General features: G+C 45.2%; 1 pseudogene; it reads right to left on the bottom strand.

Annotated features, from left to right (window-relative positions):
• Positions 1-1,862: 1,862 nt before the first annotated feature.
• Positions 1,863-21,639, bottom strand: LOC108937845 (cyclic nucleotide-gated cation channel beta-1-like; annotated as a pseudogene).
• Between the last annotated feature and the right edge of the window lie 4,563 nt (positions 21,640-26,202).

The raw sequence follows: 26,202 nt of genomic DNA on the forward strand, positions 1-26,202 counted from the left end.
CCCCCTCTGAGTCGCCGGACGGTTTGCCAGAATCTCTTTGAGGCCGACCGAAAGTCTTCCTCCATGGCCTCACCGAACTCCTCCCAAGCCCGAGTTTTTGCCGCGGCGACTGCCAGAGCCGCGCTCCGTTTGGCCCGTCGGTACCCGTCAGCTGCTTCAGGAGTCCCATGAGCCAGCCAGGCCCGATAGAACTCCTTCTTCAGCTTGACGGCATCCCTTACTTCCGGTGTCCACCACCGTGTTCGGGGATTGCCGCCACGACAGGCACCGGAGACCTTATGGCCGCAGCTCCGAACAGCCGCACCGACAATGGAGGAGCGGAACATAGTCCATTCAGACTCAATGTCCCCCACCTCCCTCGGGACCTGGTTGAAGCTCTGTCGGAGGTGGGAGTTGAAGACCTCTCTGACAGGGGCCTCCGCCAAACGTTCCCAACAGACCCTCACTATGCGTTTGGGCCTGCCAGGTCTGTCCAGCTTTTTCCCCCGCCATCGAATCCAACTCACCACCAGGTGGTGATCAGTTGACAGCTCAGCCCCTCTCTTCACCCGAGTGTCCAAGACATATGGCCGAAGGTCAGAAGAAACGACTACAAAGTCGATCATCGACCTCCGACCTAGGGTGTCCTGGTGCCAAGTGCACTGGTGGACACCCTTATGCATGAACATGGTGTTCGTTATGGATAAACCGCGACTAGCACAGAAATCCAATAACAACTCACCGCTTGGGTTCAGATCAGGGAGGCCGTTCCTCCCAATCACGCCCCTCCAGGTATCACTGTCGCTGCCCACGTGGGCGTTAAAGTCCCCCAGTAGAACGACAGAGTCCCCAGTGGGAGCGCTTTCCAGCACGCCCCCCAGAGACTCTAAAAAGGCCGGGTACTCTACACTGCCGCTAGGCGCATAAGCACAAACGACAGTGAGAGACCGTTCCCTGACCCGAAGGCGTAGGGAGATGACCCTCTCATTCACCGGGGTAGACTCCAACACATGGCGGCTGAACTGGGGGGCTATTAATAAGCCCACACCAGCCCGCCGCCTCTCACCTTGGGCAACGCCAGAATAGTGGAGAGTCCACCCTCGATCGAGTAGAGTGGTTCCAGAACCCAAGCTGTGAGTGGAAGTGAGCCCGACTATATCTAGACGGTATCTCTCAACTTCCCGCACCAGCTCAGGCTCCTTCCCCGCCAGTGAGGTGACATTCCAAGTCCCAAAAACCAGAGTTGGCGCCCGAGGTTTGGGTCGGCCGGGCACTCGGCCCCGACCACCGCCCAAATCACAACGCACCGGCCCCTTATGGTTTCTCCGGCAGGTGGTGAGCCCACCGAAGAGCGGCTCCACGTTGTGGCTTCGGGCTGAGCCCGGCCAGGCCCCGTGGGCATAGACCTGGCCACCAGGCGCTCGCATGCGAGCCCCCCCCCCCAGGCCTGGCTCCAGGGTGGGGCCCCGGTGACCCCATACCGGGCGGGGTAAACGGACGCCTTGATTTTTTTGTCATAAGGGGTTTTTGAACCGCGCTTTGTCTCGTCTGTCATCCAGGACCTGTCTGCCATGGGAGACCCTACCAGGGGCATGTAGCCCCAGACAACATAGCTCCTGGACTCATTCAGGCACTCAAACCCCTCCACCACGATAAGGTGGCGGTTCACGGAGGAGTGTGTCTTGAGGAGTCTTCTTGTATAAGTTATGTTATTTAAAAAAAAAAAAATCACTTCCTTTGACAACAATGGTCATAATTCACTAATTACAGAGAAATGCTGGAGAAAGTGAAAATATAAATTTAGCATTATTTTTAGATGTCATGTGAGTATAAGTTGAATCACAATGATAACTGGACCAGGAGAAGGTGTTTGACCGAGTGGATCACTGATTCCTGTTTAACACCCTGAGCAGATTGGCCTTTGACCCTAACTTCTTGAGGTAGGTAGCCGAGTTACTTATGTTTATGTCACTTATGTTACTTAGTTATGGCTCTCTTGGGGGGCGGGTGCCTCAGCTAAGTGGGGTGAGGCAGGGCTGTCTTCTCTCCCTGCTCCTTTGTGTTCTTTACATCAAGCTGCTGGCGACTGCCATTCGTGCCCACCCTCGATCGACAGCCTGTTCCTGCTGGGGGTTGGCGGTGAGGCAATGGAGCTGACCCAGTACACGGACAACACTACGTTGTTCCTGTGCTTGGACTGGACGCTCAGCATGGTTCAGGCGTTCAAGCGTGCCTCAGGCATGGCGCTGAACCTCAGCAAGCCTTTTATTAAGTTCTTTGGCAGCGGGAAAAACAGAGAGGACTGCATCAGTGGTTTTTCCCTGTGCGATGGTCCTCTCAAGGTTTCGGGGTCAACTTTCTTTCAGATGGTGCCGCCAGGGTCAGTTGGGCAGAACGCAAGAACCCAACTGATCCAGACAGGGGTAGACTTGGCGTCCCGGATGTGTATCACAAAATCGAGACCGACCTAAAATTTAGGATGGAGAAGGATGTCACGCAATGGGGTTACTTAGAAGCCAAAAAGAGGTGGAAGGGCCTCTTTTGTCTGTAACGCCATAGGTTTGTGGCAGATCCTCCATCCTTGGGTAAGTAACATATGTCCTTTGGCACTTACAAAATACCACAACCCCTATTTTTGGTGAATGTAAGTGTTGTGTCTTGTGGAGAGTTATGTGTTTTATGTTAGGTGTAGGGTTTTTAGTCCTTTTTAACACACTTTATTTAATTGCACATTTTTTTTTGTTTTTTATAATTTATAGCACTTATTTCACTTTCAAGTAGTCACTTGCAAATGGCTATGTGTATGGTGTTTATTTATTGTCATTGTTATTTATTTTTAGTGTAGGTTAGTTTACTGTCAGGGTGTTTATTAATTTTTTGATTGTGTATATGTATCTGTACCATTCACCTGTTTTACTAAAATGTCAATAGGGGAGGTGTGTTGTGAAAAGGAAAACACTCAAGAATGGTAGGTAAGGTGTATAGTGACACCTTAGGAACAGGTCAGGGGACCACCCCTCTTGAGCGGTGGCGTTACCAGGTAAGTTCCTTTTGCAGTTGCTTTGGAGAAAAACGTCTGCTATGTAAATAATGTAAATATAATTATTTATGGTTTTAAGCCTTGGAGTATGTCATTTAGTGTTTTAAAGGTCCTGTTATACATTCTTCATATTAGTTAGTTTTATTGATTTTATTGTTTTATTTTAGATTTTATTTTGGCATTACACTTTTTTAAGTACTTATTTATTGAATAAAGATTTTAATTGCCAGAAGTGATGAATGGAGAAATTTTTACCTGTCGACTTGGACAGTGTGTGGAACCAGACATCTTTGGTGGTCTCGTAATCCATCCTGATCCGTGAGAAAAAAAATTATTTTGTAATAATCTGCTGAAGTAATGTTCTTTATTTACAGTCTGTACATTAAAAAAGCGCATACAAGTACACCACAGGTACTCTGCATTGCTGGTATCTTACAAGTGTTGCTGTTGTTGGGTATTTTTAATATAGAATTTACATGTAATTACATGTCATTCTATTTACATAAAACTAGTTCAGTATATGTGTACATTGCAGTTCAGCTTTCGCAGCTCATGTGTGATTTAATGTTTAGAAATTTAGGTTGAATTATTTCACAATATTCCTGAAGTATTTAAAATATGTGCTGCAACATTACTGCTTTTCCATTATGCATAATTTTAAAATGCATTTCAACTGCAAGTTTTGTCCACTCAGCAAGCATTGCTGCTGTACATTAGTGCAGTATTTTTTGTAATACACCATTCATAAAGTATACAATTTCTCACAACATATGTTGCATGTTGTACTACACAACAATTCTGATGATAGTGTGTGTTATGTTGTTTACAGAAGCGAAGTAGTGTTGAGTATATTGTCACCTCAGGCTGGTTATTTAAAATGCCCCCTACAGTAGACACAGATTTATTGTTTTGAAACCATGTTTCTACTGTCCAGTTACTGGATAAGTTTATTATAGCGTGCCTGCCTGTTTGGCATCTTATTAAAATAAGACTCAGTACTACTGGACATACTAGTCATACTAAAGAAAACCAAAACCAAAAAATACAATTTTTGAATGGTTATGTTTCATATTTCTGATACAGTTTCAAGACTTAATGGATACAACTCCATAAAATATTTGTTCAACTAATTTTATTTACACAAAAACAGCACTCACTGCAACACTCAAAGGGCAGAATCCTTAGGGGATATGGAAATTGCCCCAAGCAGAACGTTAACTTCTTTGCATTTTTTTAATGTCTTAAAAACCAAATATATCACTAGGAAAACACATTTAGCTACTTTGTTTCAGCATTGTGGTCAATCTTGTTAAAACTTTGAGGGAACTCTTCGTGCATTAGTCAGGGCTTCCTCTTCCCGAGCCATATTTCTCAGCATTGTTTCAATTCCCGCCATTTTTCTGCGAGTATGGATATCACAAACAATGGGAGCAGTTCTTGACTTTCCTTCCCTTTACTCAGCATGTCTGCAGCTGTCTCTGAACATTTCTGCTTCTGAAATAACATCACAATGTCATGGAAGTTCATGCCATTATGGACACATGTCCTTTTGTACAATAAGAAGTTTAACTTTTAAAATACACTCAAAATGATATTAACTTCACATATACAGTAATAACATTTTTTCCTTCAAGCTTCTTTGTATGGGTTTCTCAGAGGTTTTTAAAAATTTTCTTTATTGTTGTGCGTCTAGCTGCCTGCTTTAGAAAACACAAGACTAATGTGACAGCAATAAACGAAGGCTTCCTGAGACAAGACAGAGCAACACAGCTTCGCCTCATGGGGGATCCCCCAGCATCGCTATCATCTTGACAAAGCACTTTACTCTCTTCCACTTTAAAATGAAGCTCAGTTTTCTTTTTTTGTTAAATTATCATTACTTTTATTTAGGGACCACATTTTCTATGGAAAATCAGGTATTAAAGTTAAAAATAATCAGTGAGAATAGACCAATTCTGGAAAACATGAAGAAACCAATTTCTCCACAGTAAGTCATGACAAATACTGCTAGCTTCCCACAGACATTTAGCATTGCCCAAAACCAGTAAAGTCTATGTTCTCTGGTGCATTTCAGTATTGACAGGTGGTTCCCTGTTTCCTCCTAAATAACATGTAGCATAAATTTGCTCTTAACGTCACGCTAATGTTGAGCAAATGTTGCAAGAATTATGTGTTCTGGCTAAGATCCAATGTTTGAGAAAAAGAACCTAATGAAACATGTTAGTAAATACATTATATATACAAAATGTAGTTACCCATAATACATCACTACACTTACTATTCAGTTAGTGTTAAAACTAATGGTAAAGAAAAGGCAATTAGTGGGCAGTGGTTACAGCATTTGATACAACTGCTCCTTCTTATAAAAAGATCCATAGCGTTTACTTGCCACTTAGACCAGCAGAAACACTGCACACCTGAAGCTTATTATCATTATTAGTATTATTATTATTACAATAAAGCTTAGCCACAACAAGTTGTATTAAAGGCTGCAACACAACAAATCAGAGCCTCTGGTCCTATGTCCCAGTCCTGTCAGACACGTGTAAGAGACATTCCCTCAAAAAGATGTCCCCATCGGGAGCTTAAGGTCCAATGAGGACAACTTGGTAAATTACTCAGGATTGATATGTGGAGAATAAGACAAACTGAGAAAGACTCAGTGAGGGGTCATAGGGTTTGATGTGAAATGGCAGACGTGGAGATAAACTGCAGATGGCAAAATGACAGTGAGCCAAAGAGGGAACAGTGTATGTCTGCTGTCTGCTCTGACTGGGCTGGGACTGGAGATTCAGCACAAAGTGTAATTAAAGGATGAACAGCATCCATCAGCATTAGAAAGACAGTGGAGAAGCAAAGACTTGGATATAATGCATGTGGGGATGTCAGGTCAAAATCCAGTGGAAAACTGTAGACACTGCATCAAGGTCACCACAATGAGGTCACCAGACTGCAAACGCTACAACATGATCAGTGTGGTTTGGTTTCCAAGTGCATTCTTAGAGTCACTGCATCAGAGTGTCTGTTGCTAGGGACACAAACAGGCCTTAAACTGGTGGAAAAAATGATCCAGTATCTTTGAAGAAGGTGAGTTTGCATTCTCATTTAAAGGTGGCTGTGGAGCTGAGGACAGTAACAGATGAAAAGCGGGTGTTGCAGTGTGAGCAATCTATCTACTGGGCATCTGGACAGGAGTGTGTCCTCCAGCTTCTATATGATCTCACTTTTCCTTGGCTGCTCGAAAAGGCATCATTTGCTGTCCTGCAGGGTGCTCATTTTCTGCTACCCTCATGGAGATGCTCTTGGATGTCCATGGAGATGCTACCACACTGACAGGGCATCAAACAGACCATAGGATGCCACCAGGCCTCTCTGTCACAGGAGTGGGGGGTGGTACAGGCCCCGGGGAAGGCCGCTGAGAAAAGAGATGTAGCAATGTGACACGGAACACACACTGCAATTGATTAGCATTTGACTGTCTGCACAACTGTGTGTCCTTGTGCTTTTGTGTGTCTGTAGGTGTGTGTTAGTGTCCTTGGATGTATTGCTTTGTTGAGGCATAGATGTGAATTAATGGGCATGTGTAACTGCATATTTGTGGGTGTCTGAGTATTTCTGTGTGTAGCCATGATGACTATATGTGTACATTCTGAAAGCCCCATGATTTTTCTGTACTAATACCTCCTGGAAGGACCTCTGCCTCTTCTCCTTCAGCTCAGAGAAGGTGCCCTTGATGCCAGACTTCTCTGTGACCACCAGTGCTGCCTTGAAGAGTTTAGGGGTTTCTGGTCGTTGGGGAATCACCTCAGCAGCCTCTTTGCCCTCTTCACCTGCAGGCTTCTTGTCTTTTGTCAGCATTTTCCTGGGAGAGAAATCACACCTCTGTTGTTCCTTCAGTGCTGTGAGATTATGCATGTTAACAGTTCTCCCTGACTTCATACCCATGTGCCATGTTGCACTCTCCCCCTCAAGCATGGCTTACTATGCATCTGAACCGCATGTGTGAGCAGCAACAAATCACAAAACAGAAAGCTGATGAGATCTATGTGATTTGATCACATGTCTCAAATCTTTCATATTCTACTTACTTGGCTTTCTTGCGCAGCAGCTTCTGAGACTCAGGGTAGTGCACCAGAATCTCTGCCAGGTCCTTCTTGTCCAGGATGAAGAGGTTGGCAAAGCCATGTGCTGCCACGTTAGCCGTCCGCCGGTTCCCGCCACCCACTGCCAGCAAGCTAGAGGCCCCCAACCCCATGACCCAGGATCACAGAGAGCACACAGTGGCGATGTGTTAAAAGTCTTCCCACACACCAAACCCCAAAGAACAGACTTCTGTGCTAACAGAGGTTTGTGATGGTATGACCAGAGTGGTTGTTGGTTTGAATCCACTTCTGTAAAGGTGTTTAGTGTAAATCCAGTGTATTAGATTAAAGCAGCTTTGCATGAAGACATAAAAATGTGACATAAAATAATGCATTACTATGACTAAATTATTCCATATCAATGTATCTGATGTATGAAAATGGCAAAAATCTTATCTTTCAATTTTGCAACAACAGACAATTTCCTTCTATTATGTGGAGCTAAGAACTACAAGAGAAAAGATGATTCACCTAATTTCTCCAAATACAGAGCCTGCTCTTAAGGTCACAAAGACGGTCTTTCCATCAGGACCACCTAACACCTGGACTTCCCCCGCCTTAATGATGTACATCTCACGCCCAATTTCGCCCTGCAAAACAGGAGGGGGCAAAGCTTGAGTTCCTGCCAGGAAAGGAGGGATTATGCTGAGTGACATCATGCAATGGGGCAGAGCATTATCCTCATTTGGTGTCTTCTACTGTCGGCCTTCAAGAACTTTCCAGTGTGCCTATTGTCACATCATCCACTAATTAAAACCAATCAAAATGTTTATGAGAATAAAGATTGCTTAAAAAGAGTGAGTGACTAATTTATAGACCTGGGCCCAGATAGATAGTTGGCCCAAAGGGTTGGCTTTGGCTGGAGCTCAGAAAACCATGGTAGCAGGATAATGAAAGTTGAGGTTAACAGGTACTTTGGGAGACACAAGTCAGTGTACATGTTAATGGTCATAGGGACATAGATCAATGTATACATCGACCAAAAATGCAGAAGCAGGAAGATCTCCATAGCACACTTGCCCACCTTTTTACAGACAAAGTCTCCTGGGAGGTAAACCACAGACTTGAGCCTCTTCAGCATGTCGAAGATCATTTGTCGGTCACAACCCTGTTGAAAGGCAAGAGCAAAAGTAAGAAGAAAACACAGGAAAAAGAGGGATAGTTGAAAGTGAATAAAAGGCAGTGGACTTTAATGACTGCCTTTGCCTGAATGGGAGTAATCCTATCAAATCTATTCTGAAAGGATCCTCTATCATAACCATAACAACTGATGCTGAACTGATGACCCACTGACCTTGGGGGTGCTGTTGTTGTTTATCTTACCTGGAAGAGTGCCACCTTGCTGACAATGGCATAATTGACATCTACAGCGATGTCCAGCCTCATCTTGTCTGGAAGCTGAACTAACAACTCCTGCTCATCTGACATGGTGAGAGAGCAAGGTGGTTGACTTGTTCATTAGCCTTTGGTCATGGACCCATTGACATCACACACACCTTCACATGCTTTCCTTACCCAGCATGCCCTGAGACTGCCAGGTGTAGTCATACCAGGTTTTGACCCGGTTCTGGACATGGTTTGGGATGCGGTAGGAGGACATGTACTTGATGGTATTATCCATGCAAGCCCGGTAGTAGGTCTGTCCTGCTGTGGCAGCACCCACCACATCTCTCATCTGAAACAGGGCAGAAGGACAAATGGAGACTTGGAGGGATGGAAGGATGGTCAACTATAAATATCATCTACAATCTACTGAGAGTTGCAAACCTGTCCAATCATGATGGAGAAGGCAAAGACTCCCACAAAATAGTTGACAAGCTGAAAGACTATCTCAAAGAGAGTAGTAGGGTCTGGAAGGCCTCCAATAGTGATCAGCGTCTTCACGGCGAAGTAGTAACAACGAATATAACTGGATGACAGCAGAAGTCAGAAATTAAACAGTCAGAAACTATAGATGAGCAGAAAGCACATCCATGTTAATCCTGAGTCACTCAGAGAAATAGGAAAAGGACTCCAACCGAAGGTTTACACACCTATTACCGAGTCCATTGTAGACCCACTTGGTGGAGCCAAGACCTTCGTAGTCAGAGCCCCAGTAGAAGAGGCAGGCATTAATGTGCAATGAGTACAGCAGGTATGTTGTGGTCAGAATGACCCTAATATATTCACCGTGGGGAATGAAGAGAGAAGAAACAGAGAAGCAGAGAACATAGTGGTTCAAATCAGGACTGCTTCAGTGTCATGGTCCTACCTCTGCCAGAACTGTGAATGTCTGCAGTCAGAGTACACTACAAGCAATGATGTCTAATTACTTATTCATTTATGTTTATTTGTAACTATTGATGTCTTGTAATAATTTATATTTAATTAAACTAATAGGAAGGAAATTTGTCTCTGTAATATTTCTTCAGCACAAATCTGACCTGAAAGATGAACCTCGGTGCAGCAAGTGGTAGGTAACAAACTAGGTTTGCTTGAGACTTTCATGTCTGCAGCTATGTCTCCTTCTTTTAATGTGATGCATAAATTGTACTTTTGTTGAGATGTACATTGTTTTGGACAAAAGCATCTGCTAAATGAATAAATGTAAATGAATAAATGTACCTGTAGATATAGGCTTTGCTGAGGACAGCCTCCAGGCGATCATTGAACTCAAAGAAAGCCATGTACTGTGGAAAGTGGAAATGACATTTGTTCAACTATGGACAGAGTGACTGGACTGGTCATTTGCTGAGGAAAACTCTGCTCACAATTCAGTAGATTCACAAAAGAACAAGAGTGTCACCAATACACCTTCAGAAGTCGAGGGAAGCGGAGCAGGGAGTTGACTCCTGTTTTGAAGTAAAACACCTCCAGTGGAACTAGAGACAGGATGTCCATCTAAATTGAAAGCAAATGATATTTATACATGAAAAGAAGCATTGAACACTCCTGCAGTGTGGAATGTAAGAGGCAGGCCTGATAACAAAAGTTTACTAGTATTTAAAATGCTGTTACCTTGAAGCGCTCTGTCTGCATATAGTTTTCTCTCATGTCTTTTCTGTCACACTAGAATAACAACAAACACTATTATTTTATGTCTGTTCACATGCATCGCTTTGTGACATGTACTGCCTTTATGTTGCCATGGCAGCTGATCCACGATAACCCACCACAATATCTCCTCCCCTGACAAACTGCAGGCGGGGCTGGAAGACCAGGATGTCCAGCAGATAGATGGCATCACACGTGTAGTCGACCAGCAGCCATAGGTGAATGTTGTCAGGTGTCTGGTAGGGGAAAGCCCAGCGCACTGGGATTAGCCATAGATTCCAGTTCCAGGCCAAGGTGACGAAGAAAAGCCATATGACATAGATCAGATCTGTAGAGAGAGTTTAGTGAACATGGGTCAAGAGTTAAAACCGCATCTACACCACACCCAGTACTAAGTGTAGTGACTTTCCATATTCTCCGATATCAAGTGGACATCTCCATTTATACATTGTTGATACAATCAGACATTCATAACAAGTCAGTAAGTAGAACAAGTGGAGAGGCAGGGGAGTCTCACCGGTGTAAGGGTCAATACTCTGTGGAAAGCGGTACTCTAGGATTGTCTTGAGCCATGACTGCATTTTCACTTGCCACTCCAGCAGGTTGTAGGAGGACTCATCTGCCTTCTGCTCAGGGGCAACTGCCCCTTCTCCGGCTGCTGGAGGTGGAGGAGGTGGTGGGGGTGCATCTGCCTTCTTGGCAGGGGCTGCAGATCAAATGTCACAGGAGGAGAAGAAAGGGCTTGAGTGGGATAGTGGTAAGTCCTGTATATGCCATGTGTAGATCATAGGGGTGAAAGATGAGTGAGAGTCCTTAATGTCTGTGAGAAGTCTGTCAGAACTTACAGGAAGTGGGACTCTCATCATCTGATTCATCCGGGTCAATCAGCCTATCCTTGATGCGCTCTGTCCTCTCCTTGAAGAGCTTTGCCAGCTCCAACAGCCGCTCGTCCACCATGCTGATGGGTTGGCAGGGGGCTGAAGCTGGCCGAACTATCACTCTGTGAAGAAGTTGAAACTCACAAGACCCTCAGTTGTTCAGACCCACAGCTTGTCCTGGGGACAGTTGCTTCAGATAATGTTTAAATTTTTCCTTAGACACCATCTCCCAGTGATTATAACTAGTTCCAAAGTTAGAATGATCATTTCCCTTTTAAAGTCCTTACAGTAATACTACACTACAAACCCCAGTTTAGCTTTGATCGCACACTGATCACTTCTGAGCAAGCATAGTGAGGGCTTACTCATAATCGGAGAGGTGGAAGTTGCCCTTGTCTTTGTTCTCAGTGTTTTCGCCTGGGTGTTGCACCTTTTCGCTGAGCAGAGCAGAGGAAGTCTGGTAAGACAAAGTATCTGTCCAGATTGTCATAGACTGGGACCACCAGAGTGAGTGGCCAAGGCCAGTGAAGCCACTGACTACAACAGAAATTTCACTGCCTTAGTTGTGCCACATCTGTCTTCCCAGACACACAGATTTTGTAAAAATGGGGAGATATGTTTTTATGGCTACACAAAGCGCAGCTCACCTCCTAGATGCAGTGGGGTCTTGGTCCTGCGGGATGATAATTTGGGGTATGGTAACAGATGGATACTGTAGTCTGGAGCCTGAAATTTACAGACATGACTGTAAATCTCTGAAGAATTGGTGCTAGGGGACAGCTGATAGCATAATAAGTGAAGCTGCTGCCTTTGGACCCAAAAGTTACAGGTTCAAATCTTGCCTCCAGTTACCCTTGAGCAAGGTACTTACTGGAAAAAAATTGCCCTGGTAAAATATTACCTGGCTGTATAAATGGGTAAAAAATTGTAAATAGATTAACGCTTTAAGTTTCTTTGGAGAAATGGGTCACCCAAATGAATAAATGTAATAATGTGTATTAATACAGCAAAGAAGTTAAATGGGGATAGTTGGTAATGTAGTGGTTGGAGCTGCTGCCTTTGCATCCAAAGGTCACAGGTACAATCCCCACCTCCACCTGTAGTATCTTTAAGCAAGGTACTTACCCTTAATTGCTTCAGTAAAATTACCGTGCTGTATAAATGGGCAAGTAATTGTAACCTTAATATTGTAAAGTTGCTTTGGAGAAAAACATGAACTAAATAAATAAATGTAAATCTACAACTGCTATTAAAGGGTGCACTAATTACATACAGTATATATCAATTTTCTGTAACTGCAAAAAAAAATAGTGATTTCAAATATACACTGGCTCCTCACATCACAAATAATTGAGAAATGCATTTTCAAAGATGGGGGGTATGGTGGCGTGATGGGTTCAGCCAGTGCCTGTTGTGCAGCGGGTCTGGGGTTTAAGCCCTGCCTGGGGTGTCCTGCAACAGACTGGCAGGCCTTGGTCCTGCCCTGGGTGTGTCCCCTTGGCCCTGCACCCTGCCCAGGGCGTGTCCTTTCCCCCCTTCCCCCTTGTGCCCTGTGTTGCCGGGTAAGGGTCCTGCTCGGGACAAGCGGCTCTTGACGATGGATGGATGGATTTTCAAAGACACAAAGTCTTTATTTATATGCTATTTACTTCACTAGTCTAAATTTCAAAATTATACTTTCTTCAGAAGTAAACTGTATTTACACTCCCTGTTGAGATGGCAGTAAAGTGTACCCAAACAACAGCTGATTTTTTTTCTTAATATAGCTATATCTGAATTACAGTTTTACAGAATTTAAATTCTAAATGATTCAAGATATTTTGTATTTATTCTGTGCTTTATTTGTTGTGACAATGGTAAGAGTAACTTTGGAGTACAATGAACAAATTGAGTTACAAATAAGACTTCATATTTCATTTGTGTTCGTACAATGAGAAGCGAGTGTGTAGGTGAAACAATATGACAAATGTCTGAGAACATTCTAACACAACATGCACAACACAGCACAGCACAGCACAGCAGGAATGGGCCTGGAAAACCAGGCCACAGGAACAGACTCGTCACCTGACGGTCCTGTGGAAGGCTGAGTGGATTCAGGGCAACCCACAGAGGTGGAAGGTGGGCTGTGTAAGGCCTTACTGGCTTCTTGACAGGCTAATGGGGTACAAATAGGGGTAGCTGAGGATGCTGGGTTACTGGGGAACTCCATGGGACTGCAGGAAGGAAAGGGAGTAGGCAGTGGTAGAAAGGGCCCTAGTGGTTCTAGCTCCAAGTTTGAGGTTTGCTGCTTAGGCACTTTGTTGGGGCTTGAGGCTGTTGATGTGGTTCAGGACATTGAGGTAGTACTGCTGGGCAAGCTGGGGTAATTTGGAAAGCTGGGGGGGCAGCTGTTGGGGCATCTGCGTGGGCAGCTTGAGTGGTGTGATGGAATTCTCCCGCAGCAGCTGGCTGACTCGCTCCATAGACTCGGATACGTGAGGCAGCCCCATGAAGCAACTCTTTACTGCCGTGCAGCTGCTGGGGACTGTAGGCAGAGACCGCAGCGCAGTCACGCAACACTGTCATAGTCACCGCAGTTGAAAAAGCCAAAGCACTCCATGCAAACACAATGGAAACACACGCAGGCACACTGTGGCAGGGTTGGGCTTTGTGCTGAGAAACCTCTCCAGATGGCCTGTTTGCTGTGCACCCTTTAACCTCCCAGGTGTCCTAACCCAGGTCGTTGACATGCTCACCTCCACACCCGTCCTCAGCTGTCTCATCCTCCTGAGGGTCCCAAAGAAACAGCCCATAAAAGACCAGCACTGCATTCATCACACCATGTTTTCATGATGCCCTGCTGCAGCTCTGTGTTACCTGAGTGGCAGCTGGGGAAGGAGACCGCCTGTTGACAGGATCGGGCTGGCACGTCACTGGGGGGGTCCCTGTTTCAGGAGCCCCGGGGGCAAGTGAGTCCCTCTTCCTGGCTGATGCTGCTTCACTGAACACTGGAGATGGAGACCGAACCGACTCCTCTGGGCAATCTGCCAACTCAGCCTCAGAGGAGACAGAGGAGGGCAGGTCCTCTGAAGGACAAGTGACCTCCACTGGATGAGTGATGTCTGCCGGGCGAATGGTCTCCACTGGGCACACATCCACCAGGCACCTGAAGGGAGAGGGTGGCGTGGGAAAGAGTTGTGTCAGACGAATATACACAGACATATAGCCACTTCCTGCTGCTTCCTAGCCACACAGACATCTCCCAGGACACCCCAGTGTCAGAGCAACTTTTGGTCCAGTTAGAGACCACATTCCATTTTTGGCAAGACAGACTTACTCTGATACTGTGTTCACCTCCTCCTCATTCTCCTCCCGAATTGTCTGTAGTCTGTTGGATAACACAGAAAGCATGTCTTCAGCATCTGACCCCGAACACCCAAGCTGAAAGTCCACTTTGAAATTCAGAGGCCAGACTACATCTAACTGTGTTAGATGTTGAGGCCCAGTGATCTCCTTGTAAAGGAAGTGGATTTCATCTGCATCTCCGCCAGGGGATATGTAGAGGCCTAGTTGTGTGAACACATCTTTGTGGGTTTTTTTCCTGCACCAGTGGAGTGTGGTCAATCAGTGGCCTGTGATCCACCTTTAACACAACCATCGGAATGAAAGAAATGGGCTGTCCAGCCCCTGAGGCACCTCCTCCACTGACAGCACACTAAAGAAGGCAAGGTACTGGGAGGTACTGAGTGACTCACTCTCCACTTTGGGTCTGCTCCAGGGCTCGGGCCACCTCCTGCTCCTCCTGCAGCAGCAGCGCCGCTTGCTCCGCTGCCTGCCTTGCCATCTCCTCCTCCAGTCGTGCTGCCTCCAGCTGCTCCTCCTGGAGTCTGAGGAGAACCAGAGCAGAGAGGGGCCAGTAGGGGGCAGCACTGGAACAGCCAGAGATCCCAAGAATTGCATATGCACAAATACACAGAGCCTTATTTATTCAGGAACTTGTACAGAGTTATGGCAGGTGTAAAAGCAAACAAGTGCATCATCCTCCTCACCTTTCCTGCAGTGTCACTGACATGTTCCCCTGCTCCTGCTTCTCGTTCTCCCAGTCTGAATCCACTTCCTCCAGAATCATCTCTGCAGGGTCCTGCTGGACACACCCTGTAGGAGGAGACATAAACAGGATCTGTAGATCAGCTTGGAGCCTCAAGAGCAACAGTAAGAGTTGAAACTGAGACTCGACACCTGGATGCAACAATGTGATTACACATTTACTACATTACATTGTACTACAGTTTAATATACATTACACTAAACTACATTTTCACATATAGTAAATGCGCTTCACTGTCAGCACCACCAAATGTTATGTTTTAAGACAATAAAAAAACAACTGTGATATCTGGGCCTAATGCAGGAAATACTGACCTTCACATTTCATGCATTAGCACCTCCATGCAGGATTCCTTAAATGAGCATAACCCATTTATGTTACAAATGGGATATATATCTTTTACCCGCAACAATGAAAGCGTTATTGGTACAAAATATGAAGTGTTTAACTCACCACTTTTAGCAGCTGCACCAGAGTCCTGCAGACAAATACAAATATAACAGTAATATAAACTACTAACAATTTCTTCTTGCTGAGCATTGTTCCTTACAATAAGACCTGGGAAGGCTGGCTGGCCATTACAGAAGCACCTTATGCTGACTGAAGATAATGAGCAACCACCATGATGGACAAGACATACCGTGCTGAACTGGGAAATCAAGCTGCCATTCAGCAACAATGCCATTATTACCTGCAAACTGACTTAGAAGTCTTATTTAATCTAGAATGCCCTGGAGGGGTGGGCAGCCACTGGCACTTAGACCCCCAGCAGTTTTTTTCTCTCTCGACTTTCAGTTGGGAGTTTTTTGTTCCTTTCCTCCATGACCAGTAGGCATACTGTGGCACGCCGAGGCTGCCAAGGAAAGGGGTAGAGATGGGGACGAAGTCGCCACAGCTGAGGCTAATCAAGCACCCTATTTCTTCTCCTGTCTCTAACAGTGAGAGAGAGCGAGACGGAGGAGGAGAGCACACACACGAGCACAAGCACGAGCACGAGTACGCGGATGGTGCCGCAGTGACCGGCCCCGCGGCCCCTGTCCTGAACGACCCCAGAGAAGCCCGTCATACCTGTTCCCCGTTCCCCCTTTTCCTCCCCTTTCTTCCCCGTGACAGGGGAACCACAAATAAAACAGACGAGCACCGCATCTGCAGTCTCTGGAGTCCCGTCTGTTACACATACTTATAGCTTTATAAAAGCATTTGTATTATGCTAGTCTGTAGTCAACTGTCTTTTTTGTGTCTTTGCTCTGATATATTTGTTTATTTGCCTTATGCCTGTGCTCAAGCGCTCCGTGTCACTGCGTGAGAAGAGTCCTGTATAAAAATAAATTGAATTGAATTGAAATGAACAGTCATTACAGTGTTACAGCACAGGCACCACTGTTACTAATGTTATTTTATATGACCCATGTGCACATCAGTACTAATGTTAGCATTGTACTGAAGATGCTGATAACAGAAGAGATGTGAAGTCTGTGTCTCAAGTGTCAGGTGTCCACTAATGGATCTTAACTTACATGAGCAAAGATGAATGAGCTATAATCATACATAAATACAATAACCAGCCTTTACTTCACAAAGGTTCAATTTCCTTGGCAGATTCCATCGGTAGACATTATGGCCCTGCTTGAATGAGAATCATCAATTTCTCTTTAGCCTGAAGGTTTTGACTTGGTCACTTGGTCACTTGGTAAATTTCTTTGATCACAGACTGTGTCAGGGTTTCAGCTCCTGAACTAATAGAGTGAGAGGCACTAAGGCTGCAATTACCTCTGAGCCCTCCTTGGGTTTCAGGACAGGTTGTGGCATCATGCGGCCCAGACCCTGAAAGATCCAGCCCACCATACTGGCGGGAGGAGCAGAGAGATGTGTGACAGTTAGGTCATACAGAAACATTGTGTGTGTGAGAACTCTGTTGTTCTGCTAGGACATCACTGAGTTGTGAGCTATTAGCCTGTATGTGTTCCCGCAGTGCCCACGTTTGGTCAATGAGTGGCGCCATTGGTCTGTAGACTCACTTTCTTCCTTTGGTCTCTGCTTCAGCTGCACTTTGTCCCACAGATGGGGGGGAGACAACTAGGGGAATGACAGGCAGAGGGAGCGATCAGACACCCCCACAGAGTACAAGGTTATTTTATAACACCTTCCAAAAACTACACTTACTCCAGCTACTGTAATCGCTGCAAAACATCAATGTCTGAGATGTGTGCAGTGAAGGAGCAAGAGACCAACAGCCACGTGCAGAAAACTAAGGCTACTGTCAGCACTAGCAATCAAGGCAACATCCAGGATCATCCTGAGGCCTATTAGGGCTCTGGGGCTACCCGAGTCGCAGGTTGAGGTCTCCTTCTTTAGCGGTTCCTCCATACTGACTGAGGAGTGCAGGTCCGTCGGCTGGGGCACCATCTTCTCAAAGCTCTGCTTTATCCAGTCCATCATTCTGCAGGGTTGAGGCCACACACAGTATTCATGGGGGTCAACACAAACAAATACACACTGCGGGGTTGCCCAGTGTTGGGTAAGAGTGGTGTGTGTAGTTAAGAGGAAGGTGTCCAGACCTGGGTGGTAAGGACTGGCTCTGGCAGTCAACCTCTGTGACCTCCTCCTCAGACAGCACCTCCAGGACCGAGATGTGTGGGAGGGGCTCCACGTCTGGGGAAGTCAATCCACACATTATTTACAGCCAAAACACACTAATTATACACCCAGGACCTCTGAGTGATATGCAGATATGTTCATATGCAAAGCAAAACTGAAAGCAAATGTGATGAGACTATCAAACCACAGACCAAATTTTTAAGATAAGAAAAAGGCCAAATGGAAATTTACCTGGAAGTTCCTCAACCTCATGAACCTTGGAGAGAACAAGAAGGATATAAGATGTGTATATTTACTCCATTTAATCAGCATCACTTTTTCCAAAGTGACAATTTTACTGACTGAGAAAAGAAAAATGATGAGAAAAGGACCCATCACATGGGTGCTAAGAGACCCAGCCCAGTGTTCCACACAACCAACCAATTGCACCAAGCAGGGTCGGGATGGATTCCAGTCCATTACAGGGGTGCAACTAATCATCCAGGCTAAGAGCCAGGTGAAGCTACAGGAGCAATTACAGGACAAGCACCACCACCAAAGATGGGGATCAAACCACCAACCTCTGGAGCCAAAGGCAACTGCTCCAACCATGACACCATTGTTCCACACGAAGGCCACAAATCATTGTCTCCACCTGCCTGTTTCAAAGTGCTGGTAGGTGACTTATTGCACCCTCCTGTTACAGACTGCTACAGGTTCAAGCAGATCTGACCACTATCCTTTCTTTAGTGCTTTTGTGTGTCCTTTCTCACCTCCGTTGTCTCCTCAGGCTCCGACCCCTGCTGGTATTTGTCATCAGGCTGGGGCATAACCTTACCCAGGCCCTGAACAATCCAGCCGATCACTCCCTGCCTGTAGAAAAAGGTAGAAGTATGAACACAGAGTGAAGTGGTTTCAAGAAGGACAGGACTTAAGCTTCAGTACATGAACAGGGTAGAAAGTGCAGAAGGGTACGCCCAGCCCCAGGAGACAAGCACAGCGGGAAAATAAATGCTGCTTTCAAGTGTAAAGAAATGTTTCTTGTATGTAGTTAAACAATGTACAGTACATCCTAGCCTAGTGGCCTAGCTATCATTCTCATTACCCTTTTGCAGGTGCAAGTTAACACTCAGCAAAGGAAGATCGCAGTGACAGGATTCCAGAACCAAGCCATTTTACCCTTTGTTCTTAATTTGGCCAGGTTAGATTATTATCTAATGTCCACAATCTAAATTATTCCACAATATTTTAGCAGGTTAGATTATTATCTAATGTCCACAATCTAAATTATTCCACAATATTTTAGCAGCAGGGGGGTGCGGTGGCGCAGTGGGTTGGACCGCAGTCCTACTCCCCGGTGGGTCTGGGGTTTGAGTCCCGCTTGGGGTGCCTTGTGACGGACTGGCGTCCCGTCCTGGGTGCGTCCCCTTCCCCCTCCGGCCTTACGCCCTGTGTTGCCGGGTAGGCTCCGGTTCCCCGTGACCCCGTAAGGGACAAGCGGTTCTGAAAATGTGTGTGTGTGTGTGTATTTTAGCAGCAAAGCTTCTGCAAGCTGACAGGAGAAAGAGTCCTCTGTTCAGTGTATTGTGGGAGGTGCTGAGTCTTGTCACTCTCAGCAGAGGGCGCACTTTAGATGTGCAGAGGAAACAGGACCATCCCAGTGCAATGGAGGTCATGAGGTCTTATGTATGAGGTAATCTGTAGTCACCCATCTACAAGTCAGGGAGAGTTATTCTGCATAGCTGCAGCGGGAGGGGTGGGAGTTGTGGGATGGCGGTGGAGTCAAGGAGAACAGGCAGTCTACTCACTGTTCCCCAGATTTACTGCTGTCCACCGTAGGAGACCAAAGAGAATACAACACACATTAGTCGACTGTCAAACATACCCCTGGCCTGTTCTGCCCTGCAGCCTCTCATCACTCTGAACCTCAACCTTCACAGCCGTCTAAGAGGAATATGGTCAAAGTCCCATGAGCAGAGATAGTATGATCACACAGCTGTGTCTGACCCCTGAACCTGCCTCTTCCAGACTGGAGTCAAGCATCATTAGACTGAGCTGTACCTGGTCTCCATGGCTGTCTCTTCCTGACGAGTGGGCAGGGTGTAGAAAAAGAGGACATCATGGGTTCAGAAGCAAGCACAGCTAGATGTGAAGACCACCGAGCACAAATGTGTGTTTCTGCTTTCCTCTGAACTCCGTGCTCATGAGTGCTCACCTTCCTGACCAGTTAGGTTTTTTATGGCATGGCTCCATGTTTAATTTGGTTTACAGGTTTATAATGAAGCACTGAGCAGGTCTACAAGTGACTGAAAACATTAGAGAAATATTGTGAGAATGTTCTCAAGGACTGAGACCTTGGCGTTGGACATGGCCCTGACCAATCCTGGAGTTCCTGCTGGCTGAGGCAGGGCACTGACGAATCCATGTGAGATCCAGGTGAGCATGCCACTCTGCATGCTGTGGACCCAGAAGATGGACACAGGGAGGAGAGGGAACGATAACGGGGGGGGCAAGAAATTTTGTTAAAGGAGATGATAAGGTGCTTCAGTAGTTTTTCGGTTTAGTTTCTGTTTGGCCTCACACCAGCAAGAGATCAGTTGATTCTTCTGATCCTGCTGCTGCCATCCAAGCACAGACACACACATGCACACACATACCTGTTTAAAGGCTTACCTGTTCTCCTCCGAGATCTCCTCCCTTTCCTTGGCTTTGCTCTTGGGAGCTGTCAACACAGTCCATAAAAGGACCAACTCAGAAAGCAGAACCACATACTGGGGCACAACAAAATGCTCATCTGAACTGGTCAAGCAGTTCGTTCTGCACCCCATGTTCAAGGTACTGTGCATTTAACTGTGGAACTAGTCCAATTCTCAAGTAGAAATTAGAAATGTGATTACTATTTGATCGAGTTTAACTAGGGGAATTGACGATAACAAAAAATATTCATGTTTGTATTATTGTGGTAACCGCGGACAGTAAGAGGGTCTGTGAGTGGAAGGTTTTCACCCAAGAAACCTTGATAACCCATCTGAATGGAAACTAGAGCTGCTGAGACAGGACTCCATTGCTGTGACACAGGCATCACAAGGAGGACAATGCTAACATCACCTAATCAAGCAGTTTGTCCTCATTCAAATGCATTGTGGGATCTAGGACCACCTTTATCCTTTCTGACCCATGTTAATGGCTGTTTGAGCCTCTCGGTGTAACCTTAAAACTCTTTGTTTATATCCCGGTGGTGACTGTCCTCAGTGCACCTCTCAGTCCACCCGAGATGGATGCTGCTGTTCCCCTGGAGGTCAAAAGCTAATAGCTAATGAGCTAGTGCCACATGCTAATGCTAGCAACTATCAGTGTGGTTAAAACACTCACCATCACTGCTGGCTTCATCTATGAGTTTCTGTTCATTGTTTAGAAAAAGAGGGGAAAATCATGAGATGATACACAAAATAAACTACAGTACATGTAACCTAATATCAGCCTATTATCAAGTTTATAGGTCAAGTTAAAGCTTGAAAAATATCCCATCTCACTATCTGTAGAATTGCCATATATATATATATATATATATAAAAATATCGTATTTGTAAATATCAGACAGGAATGTTTCAGAACAGCCAAAATGCTCATTGTTTTTGTTGAATATCAATCCTTTAATGAGATCATTATTGATGCTGAGCTAAAGCAGGTGACCCTGAGCTCCATGTACCTAAAAGCCTGGAGAAGCTGCAAGACTGAAGCCTATAGGGAGCAGCTGTTGGTCCCAGGAGCAGAACACACACACTCACACAGAGAGTGGGCACTTACTGCAGGTGGGAGCAGGGCATCAACTGGTTCTTCCCCTTCCAGTTTCCCAGCAGGCTGTGGGGGTTGAGGGACCACTTTCACCACCCAGTTAAACATCCTAATGTGGGGCAGGGAGAGAGGAATGACCATGACACTGAAGCCCCCGTTAAGCCCATATCTCTCCTTCCAGCATTAAAACCCAAGCAACACATCACACCAGAAGCTAAGCATGCCCCTTGCTGGAGGAGACAGGAAGACTTTGAACAGAAGAGAGGAAACACTGGAGCTCCTGAGGTCCAACCTGTGCATCCAACCCAAGACATTGTTGCTCAAATCTGTCAATCTAAGACTTCTGCTTTCTAAGATGTAAGATCTGTGCAGATGGGCTAAATGAGACAGATGATGCTCTTGGCACTCATACAATCCATAGCTAATGTCTGCAGTTTGGAGCGCTCATGGATGAAAGCTCCACAAGTGGGTTAATCCCAGTTTTACATCCAACAGAAAGAAGCAGCACTCTCTGCCCTCCAGGATTACAGCTGCTATCCCACACTCACGTCCCACTGTGCACATCTGTACCATCCTGTACTAAAGGGTTGGAAGGGGCCTAAAACTGTTCCAAATCTGCTGAACAGCATTAAAATCCACACTAGTATACAAACATGTGCTCCACAAATAGCCTTTACTCCATGACCATGAGCTGACCACCTTGTGCTCTTTATGTTGCTTCAACGTTCCAGATCCATTTCCAGAATGCAAATATATCAAACTTACTGCAGAGCTGTGTTTTGCATACTCTTCTTGCTGTACTGAGCTTCACTGAATTTTCCCCCTAAGCTGAAATTCCTGTGCAAATGAACCAATGCAATTACCAACATCAACAACCATACTGGCAAGCCAGAGCCTAACCTGGAAACACAGGGTGCAAGGCTGAAGGGGGAAGGGAAAAACCCTAGACAGGACACCAGTCTATTGCAGGGCACCCCCAGCAGGGCTCAAACCCTGGACCCCCCCACACCGCAGGCACCAGCCAACCCCACTACACCAGTGCAATTAGTGCATGTTTTTTTTCACACTATCACTACACTATCTTCACACTAAGTCCATATCCTAGTAATGGTCCAAAATGAACATGCACCTTGATATGTATCACCTATTCTTCAGACAGCTGCTAGGTTAGACAATCAGCTGGTGTAGGGGGTTAGTGGTCTTGGTTTGCAATCAGAGAGATAGGGTTCAAATCTCAACTCCTGCTGTAGTGAATTTAACAAGGTACTTACCCTGAACTGATACAGTAAAAATTACCCTGCTATATAAATAGGTAACTCAGGGTAGGTAGTTTAGTGTACAAACCTCACATTGTCAAGTCACTTTGGGGAAAAGCAGTAACTACTGAAATACCTTACAATGGTTGACTAGGTTTCTGAGCAGAGTTTTTTTTTCAGCTCTTGCTGGAGCTCTGTGCACACTTAAGAGACAAGCATAAATTAAGTTAGCTCTGGATAAAAAGAACACATTTATTGACACTTTGCTCCAATGTAACTTTTAATGTTATATTTGAAAAAATAACATACCTATTGTGATTTATCCATTTATACAGCAGGGCCATTTTTACCATATCTGTTCAGGGTAAGTACTTTGATCAAACGTACTAAAGCAGACTGGACTCAATGGAATCAGACAATAGAATTCAAACCCAGGCCCTTTTCATTGCAAGACAGAGATTCTTAACACTATCCTCCTGATGTCCCTCACTAAGCACCTGATGTCCTGTGCCTGTGTTCGTCATGAGGAGAGAGAGGAGGGTGCAGTGGTGTGGAACATGGCCACTGTTCTACACACTGTTCAGTAAGGACAGAATTTTTTTTCTGCTGGAGAAGCAGCATCATTTCACTGAACATTATTACATTACAAATTGAACTAATGGAACTTTTGGTGAGAGTTCAGTATCCACATCCTCAAACTTCCTAGACTGGCAGTTATCAGAATGTTTTTTTTTTTTTAATTCAATGTTACAATTTAAAGTGTTTATGGTCCCCCTTCTGTAATTTGTGAGTGTAATGGTTTTACAGTACAGTGACTGATCCCAGATGCCTATCTTGTAATCCTTTCCACCGTTACAATGACAGCTGCAAATTTATGTGATGAATCCCTTAAAGAATACAACACCTGATCCTCTCTGTTATTGCCACCAACATGAGCTAGAACAACAGAAAAAAGTGCAGAGAATCAGGTAAAGTGTGTAGTTTTACCTGAGCGCTCAGCAGTAGTCCTGTATTGCAGAGGTTGCGTGACTAGCAGTTCTGCTCCAAGAGCCAGTCTGTGTGGATTAATACCAGGTGAGGCTATGCTAATGGGATTAAGGACAGAAAAAAAGCATTTCTTAGTAGAGGCAGGCTGGCCACTCCCAGCAGAGGAGGAAAGCAACTGAGGGGACCTGGATGAGGCCAGCCTGAGCACTGAACCACACTCACATTGTCAGTTTAATTCACACTGTCCAACTGCTGTAGTGCATAGCAATATATTTTAACCTTGAAAATAATTACCAGATATTTGTCCCATGCATAATAGATCTTAATCTGAAGTACAAAGTTTGGTTCATCATCCCAATATGATTCAACATAATCTGTGTGTCTCTCAAACCTAATGAATCCCCCCTACATTCAAGAACAGCCTCAAACCATCTCTTTCAGAGCCACTTTTCTTCCAGTCTCCTGATAGCTACATAAATGACTCAACACCATCTGCTATGATTATCTATGTATTTGTGAGTTGAGTGTCACTTCTATAGGCAGCTACTGGAGGGATGTGAACCAGCACCATGGTGGTATCTGTCATGGTTTTCGTCCCGGAAGGAAGGGGCGGACTCAAGTGCAGAGTGCACCGGGGTTTATTCAGATGCTAGACAGGAATCGAAGTCAGGTACAAGCAAGGGTCTTCGGACTGCAAACAGGCTAAACTAGGAAATCCAGTGTTGGAGTTGGGAGAACAGGCAGTGGGTCAGAACACGAGTGAGCGGATCAGGGTTCAGGGCGGGAGCGGTCTCAGGAGAAGGGAAGAGGAGCAAGGAGCAAGGAGCGAGGAGAAGGGTACAAGGCAGCAGGTAGGATGACACAGAGCGAGTGCGTGATCGGCGAACAAGGTTCCGCAACCCTTATCGTTCGCTTCTGCCTTTTAAGATGTCGAGCCCCAGGTGTATCCGATTACGCTGATGACGTGGGTGTGGCAGTATCAAACACACCAGTTATGTTTCCATAATCTAGTGTCTCTGTCAAAAGCTTTTCATCTGTTGCCTTGTTTACTCTGAATTGTACTTCTCCTTGAAGAATGAAATGAATATATGTGAATGTATTTTTATATATTTATGATTATCATCCATTTAATTTCTATGAAGAGAGGCCAGAGAACAACAGAGAGGATTTTTTTCGACTCCTATGTTTGTGGGTGTATACTTGTGTGCAGGTATAGCATTTGGCACCAAAGAGTCACGTGGCCACTCTTGGTCCAGGACTTCCTGGTCTTGTGGATTACTGGCTTGCAGGGATAATTCCCATGTCAGCAAAAGAGAGAATTGTACTGCAGTCAATCACACTGCTGCTTGGCAGAGTCCAGGCAAGGTGGAGGTGTATGAGGAGATTTCAGGAATATACAGTAAGAAAACCTTTAACAGGAGATCACAAACAACTTCGATGCCATCCTAGTTGTTTATTACCTCTAAGGAAATCACATGCAAAATAGGTCTTGCTATTAAAAAAACATATAAGGAGAAGGAGTCCAGAAAAATGTAAACCCTAAACAGCCTGTTGGAGTGGATAATATTTGGCTATCAGGAAATGTGTGGGGAGGGAGTGCCAGGGAAGAGCAGTTCAGCGCCTGTGGATCTCATTAAGAGATAAAGTGGTAATCATAATCCAGCCAGGCTGTAAGCCCTGGAGGAAGATCTCCATCCACACCCACTAACCATGTGCAGGAAACAGAGCCTGGATAAAATAAGGATCTGATGTATGATTGGGCAAGGAGGAGACAGAGGAGGAGTAACCAGGTGGCACAGAAAGTGAGAGGATAAAGGAGAGGGAGAGAGGGTGGAGCCAAGGTCCGGTAGAGTGAATCACAGCAGTGACTTAATAAATAAACTTATGAGTTTATTTATATGGTAATATGGTTGGGGTATATACTTTTTAACTGGGAAGTTATCTGCTGATATTTTACTTCCAAAAAAACTGTTTGTGTGATTAAAGAACAGGTAAACATTACGCATAAGGTACAAAGAGATTGTCAGATGCCTTCAAGGGCTTTTGACTGTCTTAGGGATTATGAGTTGGATCAAGTGTGCCTGTATGTGCAAAAAATGTCCTTTTAGACAAATTGGTGCACATCTGCTGAGAAGGAGACTATCAGAGTGTAAAGAATCTGCATTGAAGCCATTTCTCCTCTTTTCTCTAACCTCCTGACTCCCACAACCACTCTGGTTTCCAAAGTACGATAATCATCTTTCCTCCAATTCTCTGATGATATGAAGGAACCATGAGGATTAGAAGGTGGTTCTGGGTAAACTCCACAGCCAAACTTCAAGCATAATGGCAAAGTGGACACATGAATTTTCTGTCTCTCAGCAGCTTTTGTCAGTTTTTGGAAAACATTGTCATTCTGTACAGCACCAGCATATATCAGCACAGCTCT

The sequence above is a fragment of the Scleropages formosus genome, chromosome 1, assembly GCF_900964775.1.
Source record: "Scleropages formosus chromosome 1, fSclFor1.1, whole genome shotgun sequence".
Taxonomy (NCBI): domain Eukaryota; kingdom Metazoa; phylum Chordata; class Actinopteri; order Osteoglossiformes; family Osteoglossidae; genus Scleropages; species Scleropages formosus.